The sequence below is a fragment of the Pan paniscus genome, chromosome 14, assembly GCF_029289425.2.
Source record: "Pan paniscus chromosome 14, NHGRI_mPanPan1-v2.0_pri, whole genome shotgun sequence".
Lineage (NCBI taxonomy): Eukaryota > Metazoa > Chordata > Mammalia > Primates > Hominidae > Pan > Pan paniscus.
This window is the reverse complement of record NC_073263.2, coordinates 32,757,788-32,781,178: the sequence shown is the minus strand read 5'-3', so window position 1 is coordinate 32,781,178 and position 23,391 is coordinate 32,757,788. Positions and strand designations below refer to the sequence as shown.

The window sequence follows — 23,391 nt, the reverse complement described above, 5'->3', positions numbered from 1 at the left end:
TCTTATGCCTTTGCATCTTCATAGCTCAGCTCCCACTTATAAGTAAGAATATATGATGTTTGGTTTTCCATTCCTGAGTTACTTCACTTAGATTAATAGTCTCTAATCCCACCCAGGTTGCTGTGAATGCCATTAATTCATTCCTTTTGTGGATGAGTAGTATTCTATTGTATATATATATATATATATACCACAGTTTCTTTATCCACTTATTGATTGATGGGCATTTGGGTTGGTTCCACATTTTTGCAATTGCGAATTTTGCTGCTATAAACATGCATATGCAAGTATCTTTTTCATATAATGACTTCTTTTCCTCTCGGTAGATACCCAGTAGTGGGATTGCTGGGTCAAATGGCAGTTCTACTTTTAGTTCTTTAAAGAATCTCCACACTGTTTTCCAGAGTGGTTGTATTAGTTTACATTCCCACCAGCAGCATAAAAGTGTTCCCTTTTCATCGCATCCACGCCAACGTCTATTTTTTATTTTTTTTATTATGGCCATTCTTGCAAGAGTAAGGTGGAATCACGTTGTGGTTTTAAGATTTGCATTCCCTGATCATTAGTGATGTTGAGCATTTTTGTATATGTTTGTTGGCCATTTGTATATCTTCTTTTGAGAATTGTCTATTCATGTCTTTAGCCCACTTTTTGGTGGGATTGTTTATTTTTTCTTGCTAACTTGTTTGAGTTTGTTGTAGATTCTGGATATTAGCCCTTTGTCAGATGTATAGATTGTGAAGATTTTCTTCCATTCTGATACCAACCATATTTTTGATCACAAAAAGTTTCCTGTTCTGTCTATGGTTTTCAAATGGCCTGCACTCAAATACTTCAGGGAAATGATACTCTGCCTTCCTTTTAAGACGCCTAGAAAATGAGATTTCTCTGCTTGTTCTAGTCCCCACTCCAGTAACTCTTCAGTCACATTTAAGCCATGAAGCAGCCGCATCTCCAGGTGATAGAAGTGACCTTGAATATGATGAGCATTATTATGTCTGAGCATCCTGGATCCAAACTCTGAACTACATCATAATCAAAAGAACAGAGTAAAAAAAGTTTTTAGTGTAAAAAAATAAGTCATTTGTTTTATTACAAAGTGAAAGAATGTTTATAGGTTATGAGGGGATGCTGTTTGGAGAGTTAACAGAGGTTGAAATAGGAGATAGATCTTCACTGTTTTTGCTTTGTTTTGTAGAAGTAAAGCACTTGTTAGCCTTTGAGGGTTAAGACCAGCTGGGCAGAGCAGAGCCCAAGCTGCAAGGATGGGGACTTCAGCATGACTCCAACAAGGCAGAAACATGTCTGCAGATGAAACCTCAGGTCTTGTAAGGAAGAATCCTTATGTGAAAGCAAGATCCCACCAGTCAGAGACTAGCAGGCTCAGTGAGAGGTGCTTATTCCCCCCTCCCCACCCCCGCAGTACTCATTCTATTCCTGAATTTTCTGATGCACTTACCTCTAAGCTGGGCAAAGCATTTTCTTGTTCACTAAATAAATTATTTTGCAAGGAGCAACAGTCTATGTGTCTGAGGGGAAAAACTACAGTAGAACCTAATGCTTCCAAAGGACTTAAACAAGATTCTGTTTCCCTGGAAACCAAGTCCTTTCCTGCTGGTTGTACACATTTTTTGCAGGAGCACCTGTGAAAGGAGATCAGTAGCATCTGAATCTCTTGTCAGTGATGGCCCCCTTGAAACTCACAATGTCTGTGGTGTTTTGAAGCACATTCTGGTTGTTTTAGAAACTCATACACTGCACAGCACTGGGAATATTTGGTTTTAGCTACCATTGCAGGGGATGTGTGTGTGTGTGTGTATGTGCGCATGTGTGTGTGTCTGCATGTGTGTGTGTATCTGCGTGTGTGTGTTTGTGTGTAAGGTGATGGAAAAGAAAATCTGGGATTTATTAAAAGCTAAGGTCTTTAATAAGTTCTGAAGTCACTGAAAGGTTGTGGAGCTGGCAGATGCACTTATCACTCGGCACGGATGTTCCTGCATTTGGATTACTGGGAGCATTATAGTAGAGCAGCTAATCTTTTGTGGCCAGTGCTGCTTGCCTGTGTTGATAAGTGTGATTAACAACTTTAAAAGTCAAATACGTTAGCAAATGCCTTATAGCTGCCAGGAATGCTTGTGGCCACCCACGCTTTGCAGCAAAATGAGAAGTCAGTCTCAGGAGCTTAGGATTCCTAGACTTTTTAGATAAGTATGCCTCCAAGTTTGGTTTTTAAGTTTATTTCAACCCAATCATGTAAAGTTATTGTTAGAAAGCAGTCGGATATAAAACCAAAAAATGAAGAATGTGCTTTTTGTTTGTGAGGTTTAAAGAGATGATGCTCATTACACTTTCAGAATCCTCTTTAAGTCTGCTTTCTCCTTAAATTTCAAAGTGAACTTTAAAAGAGATGCTAGATTTTTAAAATATTTCATCGCACAGTCGCTTGTGATGCGAACCCCGAATGAAAGTGAAAACTCTGGTGTATATATGATTTGGGTGAGGCTGGGAGAGGTGAAGTAATCTTCAAAATAGTGGAAGAAATCTAGCTTAGAAAGTGATCAGCCTGCCTTGCCACGTGACCTGGGGCTTTGTTCTTTCCAAACTGCAGCTTCCTTGTTGATGCCCATTAGCATCTTAATTAAAGCAGGCCCTGTGCTAAGTGTTATACCAAGGATTTCTGGATTTCTCTGCCCAGGATTAAAGATACCACCACTGAAAATTTAAAGTATAAGCTTTGATATACAGGTCAAAGGTTAGTAGACAGTTGGGGTGAAAGGACAAGATAAGCACAGAATTAGGGTAATCAATCCTGAAGAACAGCAGTGCCAGTTGCAAGAGGCAAATCCAATCTTGTCTTGCCATGAGCACAATGCATGAAATTGGCTTGCCCCAGCAGGTAGTTTATGCTTTCTGCCTCACTGTTGACTTTCCCTGGTCTGCGGCTGTTGAATGCCAGAACTTCACATACTTTCTCTACCTCAAGAGAGCCAGAGTAGGTTCCATTCCTTGGCAACAGAAACAAAGAGCAGACTCTCTGGAACATCAGACTTGTAGGAAAGATGCTGATGTGATGGAGATTTTGTTTATCTCTTATGTCCTTCTGAGCCTCTCTTGTGAACATAGTTAATTTTGTACTACATGATTTTGTTTTCTGTTTTCAATACGACTCCCCAGTACACGGTTGACTCTTTGCCGACAAGATTTTTTTTCTCCCCCATTTCTCTCCCTCTCCTTTTGGGTAATATAAGCCAGAATGTATAACTCTTAGAATTTTACAAATATTGAAATAGAAATCCTATATGTGCAGTGAAATGTCCACAGAGATAAGGCATTGCCGACATTTTCAAACTGTACCTGATGTGGAATGAAATTCTTAGCATTGGAATTTTATGTACCCAGCTGGCATTACTGTTACAGTTCATTGTCAGAGCCCTCATGTTACAGATGTACTGTCTGATTTTTCTTACGGAATCTTTTTGGATAAAGGGAGTTCAAAAAATCAGGGTCAATAACTCAACTAGCAAGTACATGGCCTTGATTTGCTTCAAAACAAGAACGTAGCAGAGATAAGGGGTAGGTTGCCTTGATCTAAAAACATGAGGGTTTGACAAAACTTTCCTTTTTAAACAATACTTGCTAACAAAAAGGTGAAAATGTGTCATTTTATAAGGAAAGGTAACTTTTTTCTCAGAAAAAGAAAGGCAATTTAATAATAGCAGAAATTAGATGACAGATTGTCATACCTGTTTAGGAATGTAAAATTCTGGAAAGGGTTTTGCGAAGAGATTGTTTTTCAAACACACTATAAACATGAGTTTCTTTGGTTCTCCACATTACCTGGAATGATTGCGAGTGAAATTGAGTTGGAGGCATATGTAGTAGCCTGAGAACCTGAGAACCTCAAGTTGCGACTTGAAAATAGGCTCCATGACCCTAGAGACTGGAAAGTCCCAGAGTCCTCCTCATGCACATCTGCACCTGCCCACACCTGCCTGCAGGACCCCTGAGGATTAATACATGTCGCTGCTCATGTAGGCTCTGGGTGCCAGTGTGCCCAAGCAACTCAGTGTCCAAATCTGAAAGGTTGACATTTCTATTGCTGTAAATAAGAATAATTCAACAGTAGAAAGTGGCTTTATTTTCTGCTTAAAATGGGAGTAGAAAACAAGGCAGGCATGCTCTGGATATCTGTGCATATGCTAAAGGAACAGTTGGTCACGAAGTAAGATGCTTAAATTCTACTTAATAAATGTTTTCATTTATGAGTTTGTGCGGGTTCACTCACCCATCTTTTCTACCACACTGCTTGGGACATAAAGCTATTGGAGAGGTACAGAGGGACAAATCTGTCAGCTTCAGGGGGACAGGTGAGCCACCCCAAAAGGCATGCTTCTGAGTGGTGCTGGTTCCTTGGTCTGGTCCCCTGAAACCACACTTTTGACTACAATAGTCACTGGGGTTCCACTGAGCTAATTTGTTATTAGCTTTCTTATTTGTTTATTTGAAAATCTCCAAGACATATTGTCCAATGAACAGAGTAAGTCTGAGAATAATACATATATTATGATTCTGTTTCAGTGAAAAGCAATTCTTATGGGTGTATAACATGGGTATATATGTACAAGTATGTATAGACATATGTGTATATTTTACATACATAAGATATGTGTATGAATATGTGTCATACACACACACACACACACACACACACACACACACAGAGTCAGCTCTCTCTGTCCATGGATTCCAAATCTGTAGATTCAACCGGGAATTGAAAAATATGTTATTTTAAAAATTGTGTCTATATTGAACACGTACAGACTTCTTTCCCTTGTCATTATTCCCTCAACGATACACAGTACAACAACTGTGTACATAGCATTTACATTGTACTAGGTATTATAAGTAATTTAGTGATGATTTAAGGTATACAGGAGGATGTATGTAGGTTAAATGCAAATACTATCCCACTTTGAATCAGGGACTTGAGAATCTGTGGATTTTGATATCTGTGGGGATCCTGGAACCAATCCCCCTTGGTGTCTGATATCACAGGTATCAAAACCCACATATATAACAAGTGTGTTATATATGCATAACAAGTTTGGAAGGATACACACCAAACTATTAATAGTGACTACTTCCAAGGAGACAAGTGAAATTAGAAGTTAGGAATAAAAATGGGCTTTTACTTTTTTAGGCTATGCTTCTGCATTATTTAAATATTTTCAGTGAGCATTATTTGGTATCATTAAAATATTTTAAAAAGATATTTTAAATAATATTTTTATTTTAATATCTTTCATGTTTTATGTAATATTTTTATTTTAAAATATTTTTAAAATAATCTATTAAAGATTTTTTATTAGCTACTAGAGTGTGTTAGATATTCTTTGATTTCACTTTGTGAAGATAAAAATAATTTACTAAAAAGGAATGATCCTGTCCTATACAATAACTATATTTTCATATTTATAATGATATTCATAGCATAATGCAAATAATGTATGGTACATTTCCAGTGAGTTTTTGTTTTCTCATTCCTTTATGTCAAGAAATTGGTGAATTTCTTGGTATCCAAGATGTAAACCAAAATATATGACCAAAAGAAATGGAGAAATGGTAACAACAGGGCTTGAAACAGTCAATTCTGATGTGGAGGTGCCCTCTTTAGAATGCCAGCTAAACTGTTGGCCTACCAGATTTTGAATGGTTGATTAGATGCTAGCAGCATCTGCAGGATCGCTTAACCTAAGTGTTAAATAACACACGATATCGCACCCTATTTGCTCAAGTATTTCAAATTGCAGGCATTAATACAATTAGCAGTTCTTACAGAGAATTCTTAATTTCTTGATTTGTGGTTAATCAAAGTCAATCTTTTAAGTGTAGTCGTAATCACCTATATTTTAAATCACCTGTGTTTTATTCCATTCTAACTATGGAATGATAGCATGTATTCAATGCTTATGCTAAGCTCTGTGGCAAGCATTTTATGTACATTAATGCACTAAATCTGTGCAACAACCCTAAGATGTGTACCATTATTATCTAGTCAACAATGAGAGACTGCAAGCAACTTGTTCAAATTCACACAGCTTGTATCGTCAGAGCCAAGATTAGAATTCAGTCATTTGGGCATTAAGTGCAGTTTTTTTATTGCACTGTAAAGGGAGCACACTCTTATCCATGAAGTCATACTGCCCTCACTGGCTGTGAAATACTGTGTTCTTCATTTACTCTTGCCGGAATTTGCAAATTGTCTGCAACCTGCTACTTTGTAAGGGCTCCTCCCTTGATGTGCAGTAAGTTCTGCTTCCTCAGTGTGCTCTCCCCTCTGCAGAGCTGATGTTTAATAGACCTGGCTCTTTGCAAGAAAGAAAACAAAGTCCCCAAGGAGCCATATTCATTGCCTCTAGGATCCTTCCTACCTTGCCCCTTCAAAGAACACTGCGGCTGTTGTCAACCCCAGCGTCTGCTGTTGAAGCTGCACACCCACTCTGTGCATGAAGCTGGAACTGGACTCTGTTTTTTTTTTTTGTTTGTTTGTTTTTTTAAGACAGGATCTTGGTCTATCACTGGACTGGAGTGCAGTGGCATGATCACAGCTCACTGCAGCCTCCACCTCCTAGGCTCAAGTGATCCTCCCACCTCAGCCTCCCCAATAGCTAAAATTCCAGGTGCATGCTGCCATGCCTGGCTAATTTTTATCTTTTTTTGTGGAGACAGGGTGTCTCTGTGTTGCCTAGGCTGGTCTTGAACTCCTGGGCTCAAGTGATCCTCCCACCTCGGCCTCCCAAAGTGTTGGGAGTGCGCGTGAGCCACTACAGCTGGTCTTGGACTCCGCTTCTTATATATGGTCATTCAAGATGTCCTGTCATTGAAAAGAAAGGGAATGATGATTGAAATATCAGTCCCTCACTTAAGGATGGCAGGACTGAGGACCAGCAGATCTGTCCTAATTGTTGTTGCTGTGTTCAGTTTATGAACTTTCACTGCACTTACACCTAGATATTGCTTGGAATGGTTAATTGGCTTCTTAGGCCCTGGAATTTGGAAGAAAAAAAAGAGAGAGAGAGAGAGAAGATTCAGACATCATGCTTTTTGCTTTGCCATCTGGTGTAATTCTTAAAGGCATTTTTAGGTCCCCAATATGGGTAGTGTTGCTGTTTGTTCCTTTCCAATGCTGATTGGCTCAGGCACACAGGTTCTGGGCTTTTGATTATGAAATTGATCAAGGCTGGATGAGGCAGATTTCTGGCACCTTTGAGTCAGTGGTTGTAGGCAGAGACACCATATACATTTGCGTAGGTTGTACACTGCACAGCTCTAGGTTGTCCTGGTCCTGGGGAACGCAGGTGCCAATATGGGGGTAACACACAAGTCCTGAGGTCCCCACCCATGCACATTCCACTCCCCAATATTTTCCCTACTTTGCCATAAATTGAATCCCTGTCTAAAACTTCTCTTCTAGGCATACTTCCTGACCACTAGCAATCTGGTGCCTATCACCAACATGTGACAACAGTAGTCTTGTAGCTGTGTGTGTATTTTAAACGGCTGCAAAAGTATTTCACTATGTGGCTGTACCATAATTTATTTGTAAGTTCTCTATTGGTGAGCACTGAGGTAATTTGCAATCTTTTGCAATGAAAGATGCTGAAATTAAAACTTGAATATGTGTGTACACCTGTCTGCAAATACCTCCAGGAAAAATTCCTCCAGATGGGATTTCCTAAGACATATCTCCCTGGACTCGCATGTCTTTCTGGTTGCCTCTAGCACTCTTCCTGTTTTCAACCCTGTCCTCCTAGTTCAGCCTTCATGACCTCTTGCTGAAATAATTGCCATAGCCTCCTGAGTGGAGCCATCTGCCTACACTTCCCTTTAGAATCCATCCTTAACATGGTTTCTAGCTCTCACCACTCAGACTGTGTTACACCTGTGCTCTAAAACCCCCAAGGGTTCACAATTGCTACCTGAGCTGGTATGAACTCCCTATACCCTCTCCCAGCATCCAAGGCCACCCCATTTATGGTTCCGCCCCACCTTTGATGACTCATTTGCTTGATTTCCCCCACGTGTTCCCTGTGCTTCAGCAGCAGCAGAAGGCTCCTGAGTCCCCGAGCTTGCCTTGCCTCCTGTTTCTTTGGGTGCCTTAGAGCTCACTCCCTACTTGGAAGTGTCCTTCTCTCTCCAGGGTCCTCCCTCATCTCTGCCTGTGTACCCTCATGCTACAACCCCGTCATGTTTTCTAGATTCTCTCACTCCCACTCCCCAACCTAGACTCCTTCCACCTCCCACTGTCCTCATATCCTGCCTTAGGTGATAATTTCATTTCATGTACCCTTGCAGACCACCTGTGCCAGAGAGAGCTGGCAGCACGCATCCTCTGAAGTGGCTAGCATGGAATGTCTTGCACATTTTAGGAGGTTTTTTTAAAAGGATTTATTAGATAAGATCTTCGCAGTTGACAAATTCTCTTACCCAAAATTGGCATAATCCTTTAGCTTGGGGAGAAGAGATCACACACATGAAACTATTATGGAAGTAGGGAATTTCCCAATATATTTAGTCAAGAGCACAGAAGCTCATTGGCAGTGAGGTGCCAGGCAGGGTAGGAGCAGGAGCAGCCCCTATAATCTGCCTTTTGTGGGCAGGGCAGGGTCACAGATGCCTGTCACACAGCCTGCATCGAGCAGGGCCTGCTGGATTAAAAAGCTGACTTCTGGCCAGCTACAGCAAGCAAAGCCTTGCAACACCATATGGGAAGAATTGACCCATCAATCCATGTGCTTTCATTAAAGGGATGTTTACAGACATCCTGGTTCTTGACTCAAGTTCATTGTCACAGAATGATGTTCTTATGGAGGAAGTGGGAAAGGGGTGGAGTTGAGGGGTGAGTGTAGAAAGCTGGACGAAATCAGGGGACCCTGAACAAAATCTCTCATGTTACTTTTCAGTTACTCAGAAAGCCTCTCTCTCTACAAATCCCTGCAAGGTTGAGACACACAGGCACTCTCAACCTTGAAGTATCTGATTTTACAACTTCAAACTCAGGCTTCTCACAATACTCTATACTCCCTCTCTTAGAGTGAGTACCTCTTATCTAGTTCAAGGTCTCATTCATTCTCTTATTTGACAGACTCCAGTTGTGTTTTTCTTGCCTTTAAGGAGCTCACTGACTAATGGCAGATGCCAGTTCTAGGGTTCTATTGAGTGAGAGTGGAAGGAGAACTAAGGTATCAAACTTTTGCTATTTAGCCCCACTCTGCCCTATGCTTACTTCATATGTTCCCTCACTGTGGAGTTCAAACATTTAAAATCTGAGTGGCTGTTATCCTCAGCATGCACTGTATACTCTGCACCTTACTCCTGGAATCCTTTTATCTTTAGCTCTCCTTATCACAGGCAGTGGTAGTTTGGTATCATCCTCTGCCAGATTAAACATGTAGATTTATTTAATATTCTCTCTGTTGTTGAAAATAACAATACGAATGTTGCATAATAACAACAAAGTTCTTTATCATCTTCATTTGATCTGCTGTCATCTGTGAGGTCTCCAGAGCATACTCTGTGCCTTTCATGTTCGAGGACACTGCCAAGAAATAAAACTGAGACTCGAATCCAGATCCTGTGACTGTGAATCCTAGTACAGTATTCCAACATATAGCCTTAGTTTAGGAACACTCACTTTTTCTATTCATGGTAAACGTGTGGCCTCCACTCACTGATAAGGTGAGATTACCATCGAGCATGCAGAATACGAAAGTCTACAATGCATTGTTTGTCGTGCTCACTTACAGAGCAGACTGATTGTTCCACAGTCACCTGTTCAACCCCGCTTGGTAGCAGTTAACCCAGAGAAGCAATTGCCTCTCATCTGGAACCTGAAATGCATCCCATGCATTCTCCTGATTCACCAAGTTCATTGACAGTGTAAATACAAGCAAATCCTGTTGCCAACTGAGGGTGTAATGTCATCAGAATGTGAAGGATGACCTGAGTTTTTTGAGGATACAAAATTAAATGTGCACTGATTTTGTTATATCCTATTTTGGCATTTTCTCCTTTTCCGTTTTCTCCTTGGAATTGGTTTGCACAGTATTAACAGATTAAAAATTATTTATGGGTGTGTGTGTGTGTGTGTGTGTGTGTGTGTGTGTGTGTGTGTTTCAGTCATGGGCATCTTCTTTCGAGTCTTATTAGGCATGGAAAAACCTAAGCTTGGTTTAAAACACTTCCTCCCTTCCTGTGAAGTTTTAGGCTAACTTAAAATGGGATGTGTTATATAAGGAAGGCACCTGACACTAGCGATGGGGGTGCCTAGGAGAAGGAGCACCCCCCCTTGGTTTGCGATAGACTGGCAGCGTTTCCTCTGGTATGTGCCAGAGCGGCAGAGCCAGTTTTAAAAAGAGGATTTATAGGAAATCCAGCTGTGAGTTTTCATTTTTTTCTCTTAGAGCTGGAGGCGGGGCCAAAACCAACCTCAAACCAGGCACACCATTGATCAGGCTAGAATGATGTGGACCAGTCTCACAGACAACAGCCAAGCACAGAGGAAATATTAGCTGGCAGAGATAACGAAGAGAAAACACTCGGTGACAGATGCACCATCTGTCAGTTTCTGAGGAGCAGTTTTCAAGAAAGCTGAAAATGAATTGAAGAAGAGAGGGGTTTTGTTTGAAAGGTACAGCACAGCCTAAGGACAATTTTAAACAAAGTAAGTTTGTGTTCCATAGAAAAAGAGGTCGTGGTGGTGGGAAAGACAACAGTTACTTCCTATGCAGATTGTGAGTTTTGTCATTGATATAAAAAGTTTTCTTTGTAGTGGACTTGATATTTACAACATTCTCTTAACAAGAACTTGATTTAAAATTAAAAAGCAGTGACTGTCATTTTGGCTACTCACTCTAGAAACATTTGCAAGTTACAGTTAGATTTATTTTACTTTTATTTAATCTCAGAGAGAATTGTTTTATCTCAGACTACAGATATAGATAAGGCCTTCCTTCCTTCCTTCCTTCTCTCTCTATTTATAACAATGGGCAAAATTATTTGTATCTTTCCTCAAAGGCAGTTTATTAAGAAAGCGACCCACCTTTCAGATTGTCGAGGTTGGCAGTAAATACTTTGTATTAGGATGCTTAATTCCATGGGCTACGTTACTTAAATAGCTATGAATATGACCTGGACTTCCTACGAGCCTTCCAAATAATGTTATTGGTGTTGACATCATTTTTAAAGGAAGCTGCTTCTGGATCTTCTGTAGTTTATCTTTCTCAGAAAGTCTGTTACCCTCTTTCAGAACATAAGCTACCATATGAAACAATCCTGCTATTTATGTTTAATACATTTTTCAATGGCTTCGTTTTCAACGTTGGACTTGGGCTGTTGGTAATTGTATGTTACATCTAAGTGGTTTGCGTTCGATGTCATATGTCGCATGTTTTATTAGGCCAGGATTTGTCTAATTCCAAGGGGATCTAAAGCAGTGATTGAGAATGATAAGATTCTATGAGCGATAGCAGAAAGTTTTCAGGGGGCTCACAGGAGCTCCTTTATTGGAAAAAGTCAATTCTTTTACAATTTACACAGGCGGAAAGAGACTTATTTTGCATCTGCGTTAGCAGGCTGTCTAGTCCAAACCAGAAGTGGAAGCGCTGGCTGTAAACTCGCCAAAGTAGAAACCACTCAGTGTTATGGCCCAATATGGATGTCAGAGCTCTGGAGCATGTGTGGGAAAATGGCCACAGGCCAACGTCTGGAATCATTTATCTTCCGGTAGAGCCGAGAGGAGAACAGTTTTATGCGTTTTGCAGAAATCCTTGCTGATTGATTTCATTTACATAGAGCTGGTGCAGAGACTGATGGTGAGGACAACTATAAATGGGAGAGAAATATTGATCTATTTCTGCTTTTCCTGACATCCTGGTCTCATTAGTGTTCTTAGCACCTTTGAATGAGATTATGCCGTTACTGACAACCATATGGTTTCTACGGGGTTCTTTCCACGCGTCTCATAAGAAATGCCACATTTATGTCTTTTCTTTTGGGGAAATCAGAAACTGAAAGTTGAAGATTTTGTCGTACTGTCTTTTCATTAGCTTAGCCTGTTTCCTACAGTCTAAATGTGAAAAATGAGAGGAAGGAAATATCAGTAGACAGAGTTCTTTGTACACTCCATGCAACCTATGTAGTCACTTAGAGATGGGCGCCTGATACTCTTTGTGAAATACTGGGACATACTGTTGTTGTGTAGATTCATATCTGCATGTGAAGGAATCATCTATGCCAACCAGTATGTTCTGCATGAGCTAAACTCACATGTGCTGACACATGCTGACATGTGACAAGGTAGCATCCGCACCTGTTTTTCTAATGTGTAAAAGAATTTTGCCAACTTCTGACAGTACCCACGTCAGACCTTATGGAGACGATTTTAATTGATTTCAAGGACCAAGGTAGCAGTCAGAAGCCTTGGATTTCAGATACTACCTTTATGCTGCCTAATTTTGTGACCTTCAGGAAGATGATTAACCTTTTGATAAATCTAATTCACTGCTTACAAATATAATGAATAATTACAGCCATTTTTGTCTCCCAGAGATATTTCAAATGTCAGTAAGACATTTATAATGCATCTTGTGCTATTAGCTTTTGGTACGTATGCCATTAATGAAATTGCCTCCACTCTCTTAGACAGAACTTCTGCATTACACTGAAAAAGCTAAAAACTTTAGCCTTTTAAAGTTAAAACAAAATTAAAAACAAAATTCTATAATCTTATGTAGTAATACTTTTGTTTATAGGAGGCTGCTCTTGAAGGTATTTGCATCTATTCTTTTCTCTTCGTAGAATAACTATTTGATTTTCTCATCAAGATTCTCAGCATTGTGTAAGACTAGTCATTTCCTCAAACAGGTTGAACTTTAAAAAATCAGGCTAAAATTGGTGTGATGCTGCTTTGATTTAGTATAGTTGAATATATGTAATTTTTAAACTTCCTAATGTAAAAAAATGGATAATAGTGCAGATTAAGGTACCTAATATTTTCTCACATTTTATAGATACATAGATATACCATACAAATAAATATACGCTAATCTTCATATATGTATATACCCACACACATCCACTTCATCTTTCAAAATAATCCAGTAAAACTGATAGCATAGCAGCATATAAGATATTAAAAGATAGGAGTGATTACTGTGTTTTCATTTTAAATCCTTTTCATTTTACATGATGAACATGATCGCAGCTTAGTGTAGTGCAAAGGACATCAGAAGCCAGACCTCCCAGTCTCAGCTGCCAGTACAGAGAATCACCACGCACCCTGTTCTGTGCATACAGGTGTGTGGTGGCCCCTAGAATCTCGAAACATGGCAGCCTTGGGAGCCACGCCATTCAACTGTGCTCTTCTGCTGCAGTGTGGGAATCAGAATGTGTGCCTTACCGTAGCACGAGGTGGTTGGGAGGTTCATATGACATAATGTGCATGAAAATGCTTTGAAAACTTTCAGGCCATTTAAAGTCACTAATTGAACTTCGACAACTTCTTTGCTGCTGGAATATTCCTTTCTTCCCTTTCTTAATAAATTCTGCCCATCATTCAAAGGCTTCTCTTAGCTCTTTTTTGATCTCCTCAAAGGTTTCTTTGGAGCCCCCAGATGTCCCTCTCAGAAAGAGGAAGTGAGTGAATTTTGCCACCCCTGTCCCCCCTGCCCCACCCACCAGATGACTTCACTATTACACTCCATGTTTTCACACCTCCACGCTCTGCCCAGTTCTGTCCCTGTGCTCCGCTAAATATTTTCTCTACCACTTGCCAACATCCTCCTCCTCCTCCAAAACTACCTTAAACATCACTTGCCTTTGAAACCTTCTCCACCACCATTCTTCCACAGAGCTAGAGCCTTCTTCATTCATGGTTCCAAACTTCTAATCAAGGCTTTATCTTATTCTACCTCATTCTTTATTTACACATCTTCCTTCCTCCCTAGGCTCCACAAAGACAGGCCAGGTACCATGCTGCTTTGACTCCCTGGTGCTCGCTGTAGTTTCTCATGTCTGGTTGGTGTTCAAGTAATGTTTGTCAAGTGAATGAGAAAGTCAGTCTTTCCATACCACTTCTTTGTGGGGTCCTGTCATTACACACCTTCTGGGACAGAACCCTGGTACCCATTTTTGTGTCTGTAATAAATTGTCCCTTATGGCATAACAGCATATAGACTGTTGTCAGCTGGGAACCTGAGATTGCAACAATGCAAAACCCTACATCTAATCACCAGCAGATTAACTATTAACCTACTAGTCCTATCTGAATCCTACTAATCATAGTTAGGTAACTAAACATTAAAACTATCATCCAACTGTCTCTATTCTGAGAGAGCCTTGGCATATCTGTGACTAGCTGTGTTTTAAAAAGAAAATCTGACCATCTTTTTGAAAGGCAGTTTGGCAGCATTTATCAAGATCCTCTGATCCAGTAATTCTCCTAGGAAATTATCCTAACGAAATGGTTTCATAAAAATGTAGACAAAGCTTTCTGAACAAAGATGTTCAGCATGATATTATTTATAAATAATATGAAAAATGGCAAATAAGTGACCAGTATTACTTTTATAATCAAATAAAAATTCTTAAGAATCCAAAGGTTGCCTGACAGATTATGTACTAATTATGTTGACCATAAGGCCTCCATTTTTAGGTTCTTTACACAGAATCAAAGATATACTTGGAACAATCAAGTTGAGCAACTTCTTACCATGCTTCCAATTTTACTACTCTCCCTTCTTTTTAAATTTAGAAAATGTTGCGAATAAGGTAAACTTTGAGGCCAGAATTTGAAAATTCTTTGACATAACAATAATCTGAGTATCAGAAGGGGCCTAGAAGGCCTGCCTCAACCATTTTCATTTAAAAATTGACTGCATGGAGAGCTGGAGATTCAAACTGGTTTAACTTTGCTCTTGAGCTGAGGTTTAAAACAGGTAAAAAGAAAATTTGAGTCTACTTGTTCAAATACTATGAAGAAAACTATGTAAATTGTGGAAGTTTTTGGGCAATCTCTCATTTAATCTCCTTTTACATGGAATAACTGGCAGAGGTAAAGCCATGTTATCATAGTAGATTCTGCATGTTACATCGGGATAAACCACAGGAATACCGGAAATAATCACTGACCAAAATAGGTTTGTGTAGTCAGTTGAACACGGGATTTGATGGGGCCATGCCACTGAGATACATCATCCATCACCACATCTGTGCTCAGTGTAGGAGGGTTTCTGTTTCCAATTCTTGGAATAATACTTAAAGTGCATCCCCACTAATAATGCCACCCGCTGAAGCTCTCGGTACAGGGGCCAGAGCTAAGGATTGCTAGTGGGCAGGAACATTTCCGTCTCATCCCAAAAGTGCAGAGAAGCACATTGCTTCTTTAAGCATGTTTCTATTTTTTATTTTTTATTTTTTTATTTTTATTTTTATTTGTTTATTTATTTGTTTATTTTTATTTTTTAATTTTTGAGATAGAATCTCACTCTGTCACCCAGGCTGGAGTGCAGTGGCACAATCTCGGCTCACTGCAAGCTCCACCTCCTGGGTTCACGCCATTCTCCCGCCTCAGCCTCCCGAGTAGCTGGGACCACAGGCGCCTGCCACCATGCCCGGCTAATTTTTTGTATTTTTTTTTTTTAGTAGAGACGGGGTTTCACCGTGCTGGCCAGGATGGTCTCAATCTCCTGACCTCATGATCTGCCCACCTTGGCCTCCCAAAGTGCTGGGATTACAGGCATGAGCCACCATGCCCGGCCCTTTAAGCATGTTTCTAAATGGTCCTGTTCAGTTGTGTTCCATGTGCAACAACAGAGTAAGTGGGTGCAAGTCCTCTGCTTCAGAGAGTTCACTGTTTAAAAGGTGAAGGAGTGCCAACTTCCAAAGTGAATAGAAACACAATAATACGTAAATGGGTAAGTCCCCCAGTAGGGCAACAGCCAAGCACACATGCAATGTCGGTGGCAGCAGGTTAGGTGTGGAAGGAGCAGGGGAAAGTGGAGTCCTGAGAAATTCACTACAGGGAACTTAAGTGTTAATGACCGGAGAGTACCTTGAAGTGGTCTCGTTGTTGGTGACGCTTTGGAAGACTGAAGCAGCCTTCAAGGGGCTGGCATGGTAGCTCCTGCCTTGCCAGGGGCTTCCACATACAGATGTTGGGTGGCACAGGGACGAATAGGTCATTTACCTGAGCTTGAGCTGAGCCAGGCTGGTTAGGGGAGCTAGATGTGAATGACAGAGCAAGCGGCTAGCTGAAGAAAGCTTCACTATCTTCCAGCCCCAGGAACCCTTAGGGGATGGCAGGGAAGGGCATGAGCTCTGTCAGCAGACCACAGGGCTAGAAGGCAGCGTGTTTGGTTACCTTCAGCCTCTGTGGGGCCTCCCCAAAGACCTGTTTATTCTGCACTCAGCAAAGGGCAAGAGGATCCTGTCTGAATTTGTTGCTCATGGGCCCAGATTTCAAACATGCTCTACTGCCTCAGCAAATATTATGCCATAAAAGCTACTTGCAATTATTGGTTCTCTACTCCCCAAAGGAAAACAATGATTTAGAACAGTGTCCTGAGAACCGCTGTTCTTCCCACTTGTGCTTATTATACTGCATCCTGGACCATTGGTACTGGGCCCGGCCAATGACTGGCCATATATATACATTACGAGACATGCCTAAGGAGGAGAAACCCAGCAAGCAGATGAGATACAATTTCTCAAACTAACCATAAATTACTCCATGAAAAGAACCCTTATGTAACACTGAGGCATCCTGATTAGTGTTCTTTGGGCCTTGCAAGTACCTGAATGAAACCACAAAATAGTTAAACAACAATATTGGGAACTCAGTTTCAATAAAAGCTGTTTATTTTTAGTTGAGGATCAAACTCCAAAATAAGTGACCTCTCTGTGGCAGGCATTCTAGCAGAGCAGAAGTTATTTTTATCTTTAGAGTTTCTTGTAAAGTCTTCTGCTTCATGTTGGCTTAAACTATAGCTTTATGTTTCTTTTCAGTTTTGCTGACATTCACTTATTTGGTGTTGGTGTATTACTTCTACAAAGGACCTAAATGCTTATCTCACTACAGTTCTCCTCCTCCAAAATGCACAGCTAGTGACATTGTATACTTAATGCCAACAAACATTTATTGAGCATCTACTGTGTGAAAGGAACTATGAAAAGGAGACATATAATGTCTTTTCAAGAATATTACAGTCACGTCTTGGGGACAGATATGGACACAATTCAAGAAAGAATGATTTTTGTTGTAATCAGGGGCTTAAGGCAATGTGCTATGGGGCACATATTTAAATCCAATTCAAAGAATGGAAAAGCTTTATGCATGATATGAAATGTGGCCTGGAAACATCAACAGATTTCAGTAGAAGGTAAAGTAGGAAACAGATGCTCAAGATCAAAGGATGTATGTTTAAAAACACAAAGACTTTAAGTGTGTAATGTGTTCAAAAATAGATGAGTGAACCTCAGCGTGACTATACCTTAGGATGTATGGAGAGATCACTGCATTGGGAAACGCGATTGGAAAAGGAGATGGGGGCTAGAACTTTTTAAGGGTTTTAGATGCTATTTAATAAATCATATGTAGTTACTGACAAATTATGAGGAAGGTGGCGATTTTCAACTTGTAATTTAGGATGAATATTTTGGTAGAAAGTGCATTAGAGAATATGCAGTAGCACCATTTATAGGTCCATTGCAATAACCCACCTGTCCATTTAAGTATATATTCATTAGATATCTACTGTGTGCTAGGCCCAATTTTAGACTATAGAGGCACAGGAATGAGCAAAATAGGAAAACAAAGTTTCCTGACTCGTGGAGCTTATGCTTTAGTGGAGAAGACAGAGAGTGAATAGCATAAATAAATGAACTATGTTTATTTTAGTGATAACTGATAAAGAGAAGGAATAAAACAGGGAAAGGGGGTATGGAGGTGAGGGAGAAGGGTTAATTTCTGTACATTTTGCAATATATATTCAAGGTAATTAAGGAAGGCCTCTTGGAGAAGGAACTTGAGGGAAGACCTGAAGGAAGGAGGCTTTAGGCAGGGTCTCTAAACATCTGGGGTAAGCCTGGGTCAAGCAGAGGAGACAGATAGGGCCAAGGCTCTGATGCTGGGTGAGCCTGGGATGCTCACAAGTTGACTAGTGAGTTGGGCGGTGTGGGCAGAAGAGGGAAAAGGAGAGAAACAAAGCATCCCTTAGTGACTGTGGGCTTGGTTAATAAAGAATAAGTCAAAGACAATTTAGATTTTTTTCCTGGATGGCTTAGGTTGACATATTTGGTGTTGAAACAGCTTTTCTTTTGTTTTGTTTTTTTGAGACGGAGTCTCACTCTGTGGCCCAGGCTGGAGTGCAGTGGCGTGATCTCAGCTCACTGCAACCTCCGCCTCCTGGGTTCAAGCAATTCTCCTGCCTCAGCCTCCCAAGTAGCTAGGACTACAGGTGTGTGCTACCATGCCCGGCTAATTTTTTGTGTTTTTAGTAGAGGCGGGGTTTTACCATGTTAGCCAGTGTGGTCTTGATCTCCTGACCTCAGGATCCGCCCATCTCAGCCTCCTAAAGTGCTGGGATTACAGGCTTGAGCCACCGCGCCAGGCCTGAAACAGCTTTTGTAAGATGGCCTTGGTGACCTCATCAAGGAAGAGGGGAAGTCAGCTAAGAATTAGCAGCCAGGGATTAGGACTGGGGATGGAAATTCAGTGGCAATGTTTTGGATTACCTCCTGGGAGGAACAGGAAAAGGATCTAACTACATACTGATGTAAGGACGGATGAGCAGGGTGTTGGTTCTACCATGGCTTGCTGATCCGTTAGGCAAGCATACATTAGCACTTACTGCATCAGCAGCAGCACTGTGTCGAATGCTGGGCAGACCGAAGTGGAATTGGCTCGCTGACGGAGAGGAAAGAGAATATTTATAAATATATAAAGTTTGTTCCTTCGTCAGATCTGAGAGAATGAGATAGCGTAAATATTTAACTCTGACAATAAGCCCACTTGTGATACAAACAAGTTTTATTGGGCTGACTCTTAAGAGGTCTATTGAAAACACACACACACACACACAACTCTCTTCCTTTGTCTATAGAGATAACTCAATTCACACCAAATAGCTATATTCTTCAATAATTAACCCTGCCTAAATCTGTCTATAGAACTGAGTTTTCAACCAGTACGCTTACAGGGTACCTCACGTGGGATATGAGTGTGCCCTGAATTGGTAATAGGTGTGCTGAAAATATTGACCTCCTCAGTCTTGGGCTGGCTGAGCGGGACCTGGGGCGACCAAAGGCTTGAGCTTCCCGTAGCCTAGTAGCTTATCCCAGCATGTAGTACAAACACAACGTGTGTGCCATGTGTGAAAAAGGCTGGGAAGCAGGCAGTGTGGCCACCCTATATTCATTTCCCCGGCACAGTGGCCCCAGCTTTTGTTGAATATACACTCATATCAGTAACAAAATCTTGAGCAGTACTCCCAATGTATCTATCTTTATGTATTTTATAAGTTACATGCAGTTCTACTGCCATTAATATCTCAAGTCATAAAGGCCAAAGTTCATCAGTAATTATGTAAATCTCTATTTCAAATCGTCTTCCAGACAATTTTACACTAGTTCAGTTGGCTTCTTTTCTGGTCTAAATCTGTGTTCATTATTGCTGCCTTGTAGAAGTGACTGTTAACAGGGCCAGTACTAGGAGTAAGGGAATTTCAGCTTTGTCTCTTTCTCGTTGCTGGTAATTAATATTTTCTCTTTGTGGTTCCTCTGCAAGAATCTTTTTAAGTTGCCTCTCCATTCTGTTAGGATTCGTTTGGTTAAAGATAAGCAATGTAGCTCACAGTCTCTCAATCGAGTCCATGTCGGCTGCCGCACATCATGATGTACGGCAGTACTGAAAGCAAGCGTGGAGGTAAGATTGCTGGGGTCAATCTTCTCTAGTGTACAATCGCCACCCTCCCTCCCAGAAACCACTGGCAGGCTGGCAGCTCCTGTGAGGGCACCTCCTATCATATCCTGATATTGCATACTGGCATAACAATTTGTTTCTTTAGAAATATTTATTTTATTTTTATTTATTATTATTGTTTTTTGAGACAGAGTCTCGCTTCATTGTCCAGGCTGGAGAGAGGTGCAATCTCAGCTCACTTTGCCCCCCAGGTTCCAGCAATTCTTGTGCCTCAGCCTCCTGAGTAGCTGGGATTACAGTCATGCGTCGCGTCACCACGCCCAGCTAATTTTTGTAGTCTTAGTAGAGTCGGGGTTTCGCCATGTTGGCCAGGCTGGTCTTGAACTCCTGACCTCAAATGATCCACCCACCTCGGCCTCCCAAAGTGCTGAGATTACAGGCGTGAGCCACTGCGCCCAGCCTAATTCTTTAAAAATATTTTAGAATATTTTAATACGAAATTTTAAACACAGATAACATTTCTCATATAATCATCTGAACCCTGTTTTGGAGAGCATTGTTCTTGTGTCCTCTAAGTGTCTATTACCTCCCTTCTTAACCAAATGGAGAAAGCTTTTAGTTGTTATGTGTGTCCCATCTGCCAACCACAGTACAGAGCACTCATTTCATCCTCACGGCCACCCTTTGAGGGAGAATGATTGTCTCCATTTTACAGATGAAAAAACTGAGGCTCAGAGGGTTTATTAACTTGTACAAGTTGGCATTGCTTGTAAGAAAGAGAGACAGATTTGAAACATATGATCTTTCCCATCTTCCTTCCTTCTTACCGCCTTCCTTCACTTAGGGCTTGGGGTAATTTCCGTTCTTGTGTCTAAAGAACTAAGTCCTAGAAAATAATGAATTTTCAGATCTCAAGACACGCTTTACGATAATACTGTCGTGGGTGCTACGTGTCGGCTTCCTGGCTAAAATTGCAGCATGGTTATGGCTGGTTTCTGTCCATGCGGCAAATCTGGTTGCTATGGTATCCTTCACATAGAAAAATGTTTGTCAGCTCCAGGTGGCTGGAACACCACACGGGCTTACTGATAGTGAGAATACAAGCAATGATTCAGTGAATTACAGGATAGTCTCCTGAGAGAAAAATGTGGTCCCCGGGGACTTTGATGAAGTAGCCTAGAGATGTTCACTTTGTATTTTTCCCACTACAAAACTTCAACTTTAGTCGGTTGAGTTACAGAGAGAGTGGCTAAATCTGCAAAGATGTCAGTAACAGGGGATTACTGAAATAGTGTTCCTTCCTGTGGGGGAACATATATTGCATTAAAATAAATGAATGTGTTGACCTAGTAAAATTAAATTGCCATATCCAAAGTAGTGGCAGATTAGGCATTTTAATTGTTGGTCATTGATTTAAATCATCTCCTGAGTCAGAATGTATTCTCATTGAACATGATTACATCCAGATAATGTTTTCTTCCAGTAAGAGGGAAAGAACAAAGGAAAATAAATAAAACACAGTTCACTAGAATCTCATAAAAGTTCTTGCACAAGAAGTGAAGTAGCATGGGAAAATATGAGTTCTTTTACAAAAACAAGTTTTTCCTTGAAGTCACTGCAAGATTGCTGTTCACATAACATATTGGTATGTGTATATGTTTATACAAGAGGGGGCTGCAGGCCCAGGAAAATGTAAATCAAAGTCTCTATGGTAGCTGTGGTCATTTTAAAAAATGACTAACAGCATATATAATCTCCTTTCAAAAAAACAGTGAGTTGTTCGTTTCTGATTTTTTAAAAATCCATTTTCACTTTCTCCAAAGAAGCCCATATTTGAGGGTTGAGAATCATTTTTCTTTTCGTCCCAATTCTTCACTGTTTTGAATTTGTTTTATATTCTGCCCAATACAAGCAAAGCATTATAGTATTGAAAAGTTTTCTACTAAAAAACATGACAAATTACATCTAGTTTATATTAAAGCAATTTCATTCTGCACTAAATACCTTAAAATATGATGTTTAAGTATAAACTTACTTTTAAACAAATGCTGATTAACCTTTTAAAAATATTCTTACCATGAAAGAATGTACATTTACAAGATAATGTAAATCAGGGATTTTTTTTTAAGATTCAGTCAAAATATTTTTTTAATGAAAACATTAATCCTCTTAGTAAACTGAATTTCATAGCAGAATGTTTCCATAATGAATATTAACCATCTCTCCTTACTTAAATTATTTACCAAAATTCATTTAATACACAATTTTTAAGGTTTTTTTGAAGTGAAGTGTATTTATGTTTCAAATATCATCAAATAAAAATATGGTATTAGGCATGTGCTGTGTTCATTGCCTTCTCCGTGTGACTTTTCTGCTAAGTTTAGTCCATTGAATCTAAGTCCAGATTGAGGCAAGAAGAGCTAGAAGAGTATGCATCTACCTAGCAAATACTCTGTCTTTCTTTTTCCCTATATAAGTGAAATAAGCTCTAACACTCCTTGAGGTCTCTGGGATCATTCTGGACTAGTTTGAAACAGGAAAAAAACAACATGAAAACCTCAGCTTAAAGGGCCTTTTTTTGCTTCGGCTCTGAAAGAAAAAAAATGCATAATCCTATTACACTTAGTTATCAGCGCCATTTGAAATCCTGACTGCCTTGATAATCACCATGGAGCCGTGTAGCACTTAGCTAGTAGAGAGCTAAATTCAATTAATAGTACAGATGACTGGATAAACCTCCTCATTTATTTTACTGATCTCTACAGTTTCTCTCTCCTGTCCTCCAAGTTAAGATCTTTTTTGTTTTGTTTTGTTTTCCTGCTGCAAATACCATGTCACAGCCAACAAAAACACCACAGGAAGTCAGCTCTGAGCAGCATGGCTTTGAGGAAAGGTGGGAGGCATTGGGCTTCTGTATGTCTGGGTTTGAATCCTGACACTGTCGCTGGTTGTGTTCTAAGCTTCCAGTTGCTCATCTCCAAAATGGCAACAGTAATGTCTACCTGAGTGTCATGAGGGTGAGAGATAATACAGTAAAGAGCCTCAAGTTGTGTTCTGTCTGCGTGTTTGTCCAACAACAAACTATTATGTGACGTTTTCATTGTTACTGTTTCTCACCTCTTAAAAAGCTCTTAAAGACCATTCTGACTGGAAATAATGTTCCCACCTAGAACCTTCTGTAAGGCGTCAAGATCTTTGATGGTTCAACTTTTCCTTCTCCTTCTAATCACTAACAACTTTCATTTTCATTAAGCCCTGCTGTATAGATGATCTCCTTTCTTACTCCTCATACTACATGCTGCTGTGGTGAACATGTGTATTTAGTGGCTGATTAAAGTATGAATAAATAAATGAAGAAATTATGTGAGGAATTGTTTGTCCTTTCTTCAGTTGCATTTTTATTTATAATTTAT

The 23,391-nt window shown here is 40.2% G+C and overlaps 1 protein-coding gene across 3 annotated transcripts in view; it reads left to right on the top strand.

The window, feature by feature from the left end:
• Nucleotides 1-23,391, top strand: part of STARD13 (StAR related lipid transfer domain containing 13) — a 248,496-nt gene that overhangs the window by 133,689 nt on the left and 91,416 nt on the right. The window contains exon 1 of one of the 3 annotated variants that reach the window (XM_003826871.6): nt 10,499-10,723. The exons of the other annotated variants lie outside the window; for them this stretch is intronic. The gene's annotated coding sequence lies outside the window, so the exon portion shown is untranslated. Of the gene's footprint in view, nt 1-10,498; nt 10,724-23,391 lie in introns of those variants that run through there. 3 annotated transcript variants of the gene reach the window in all.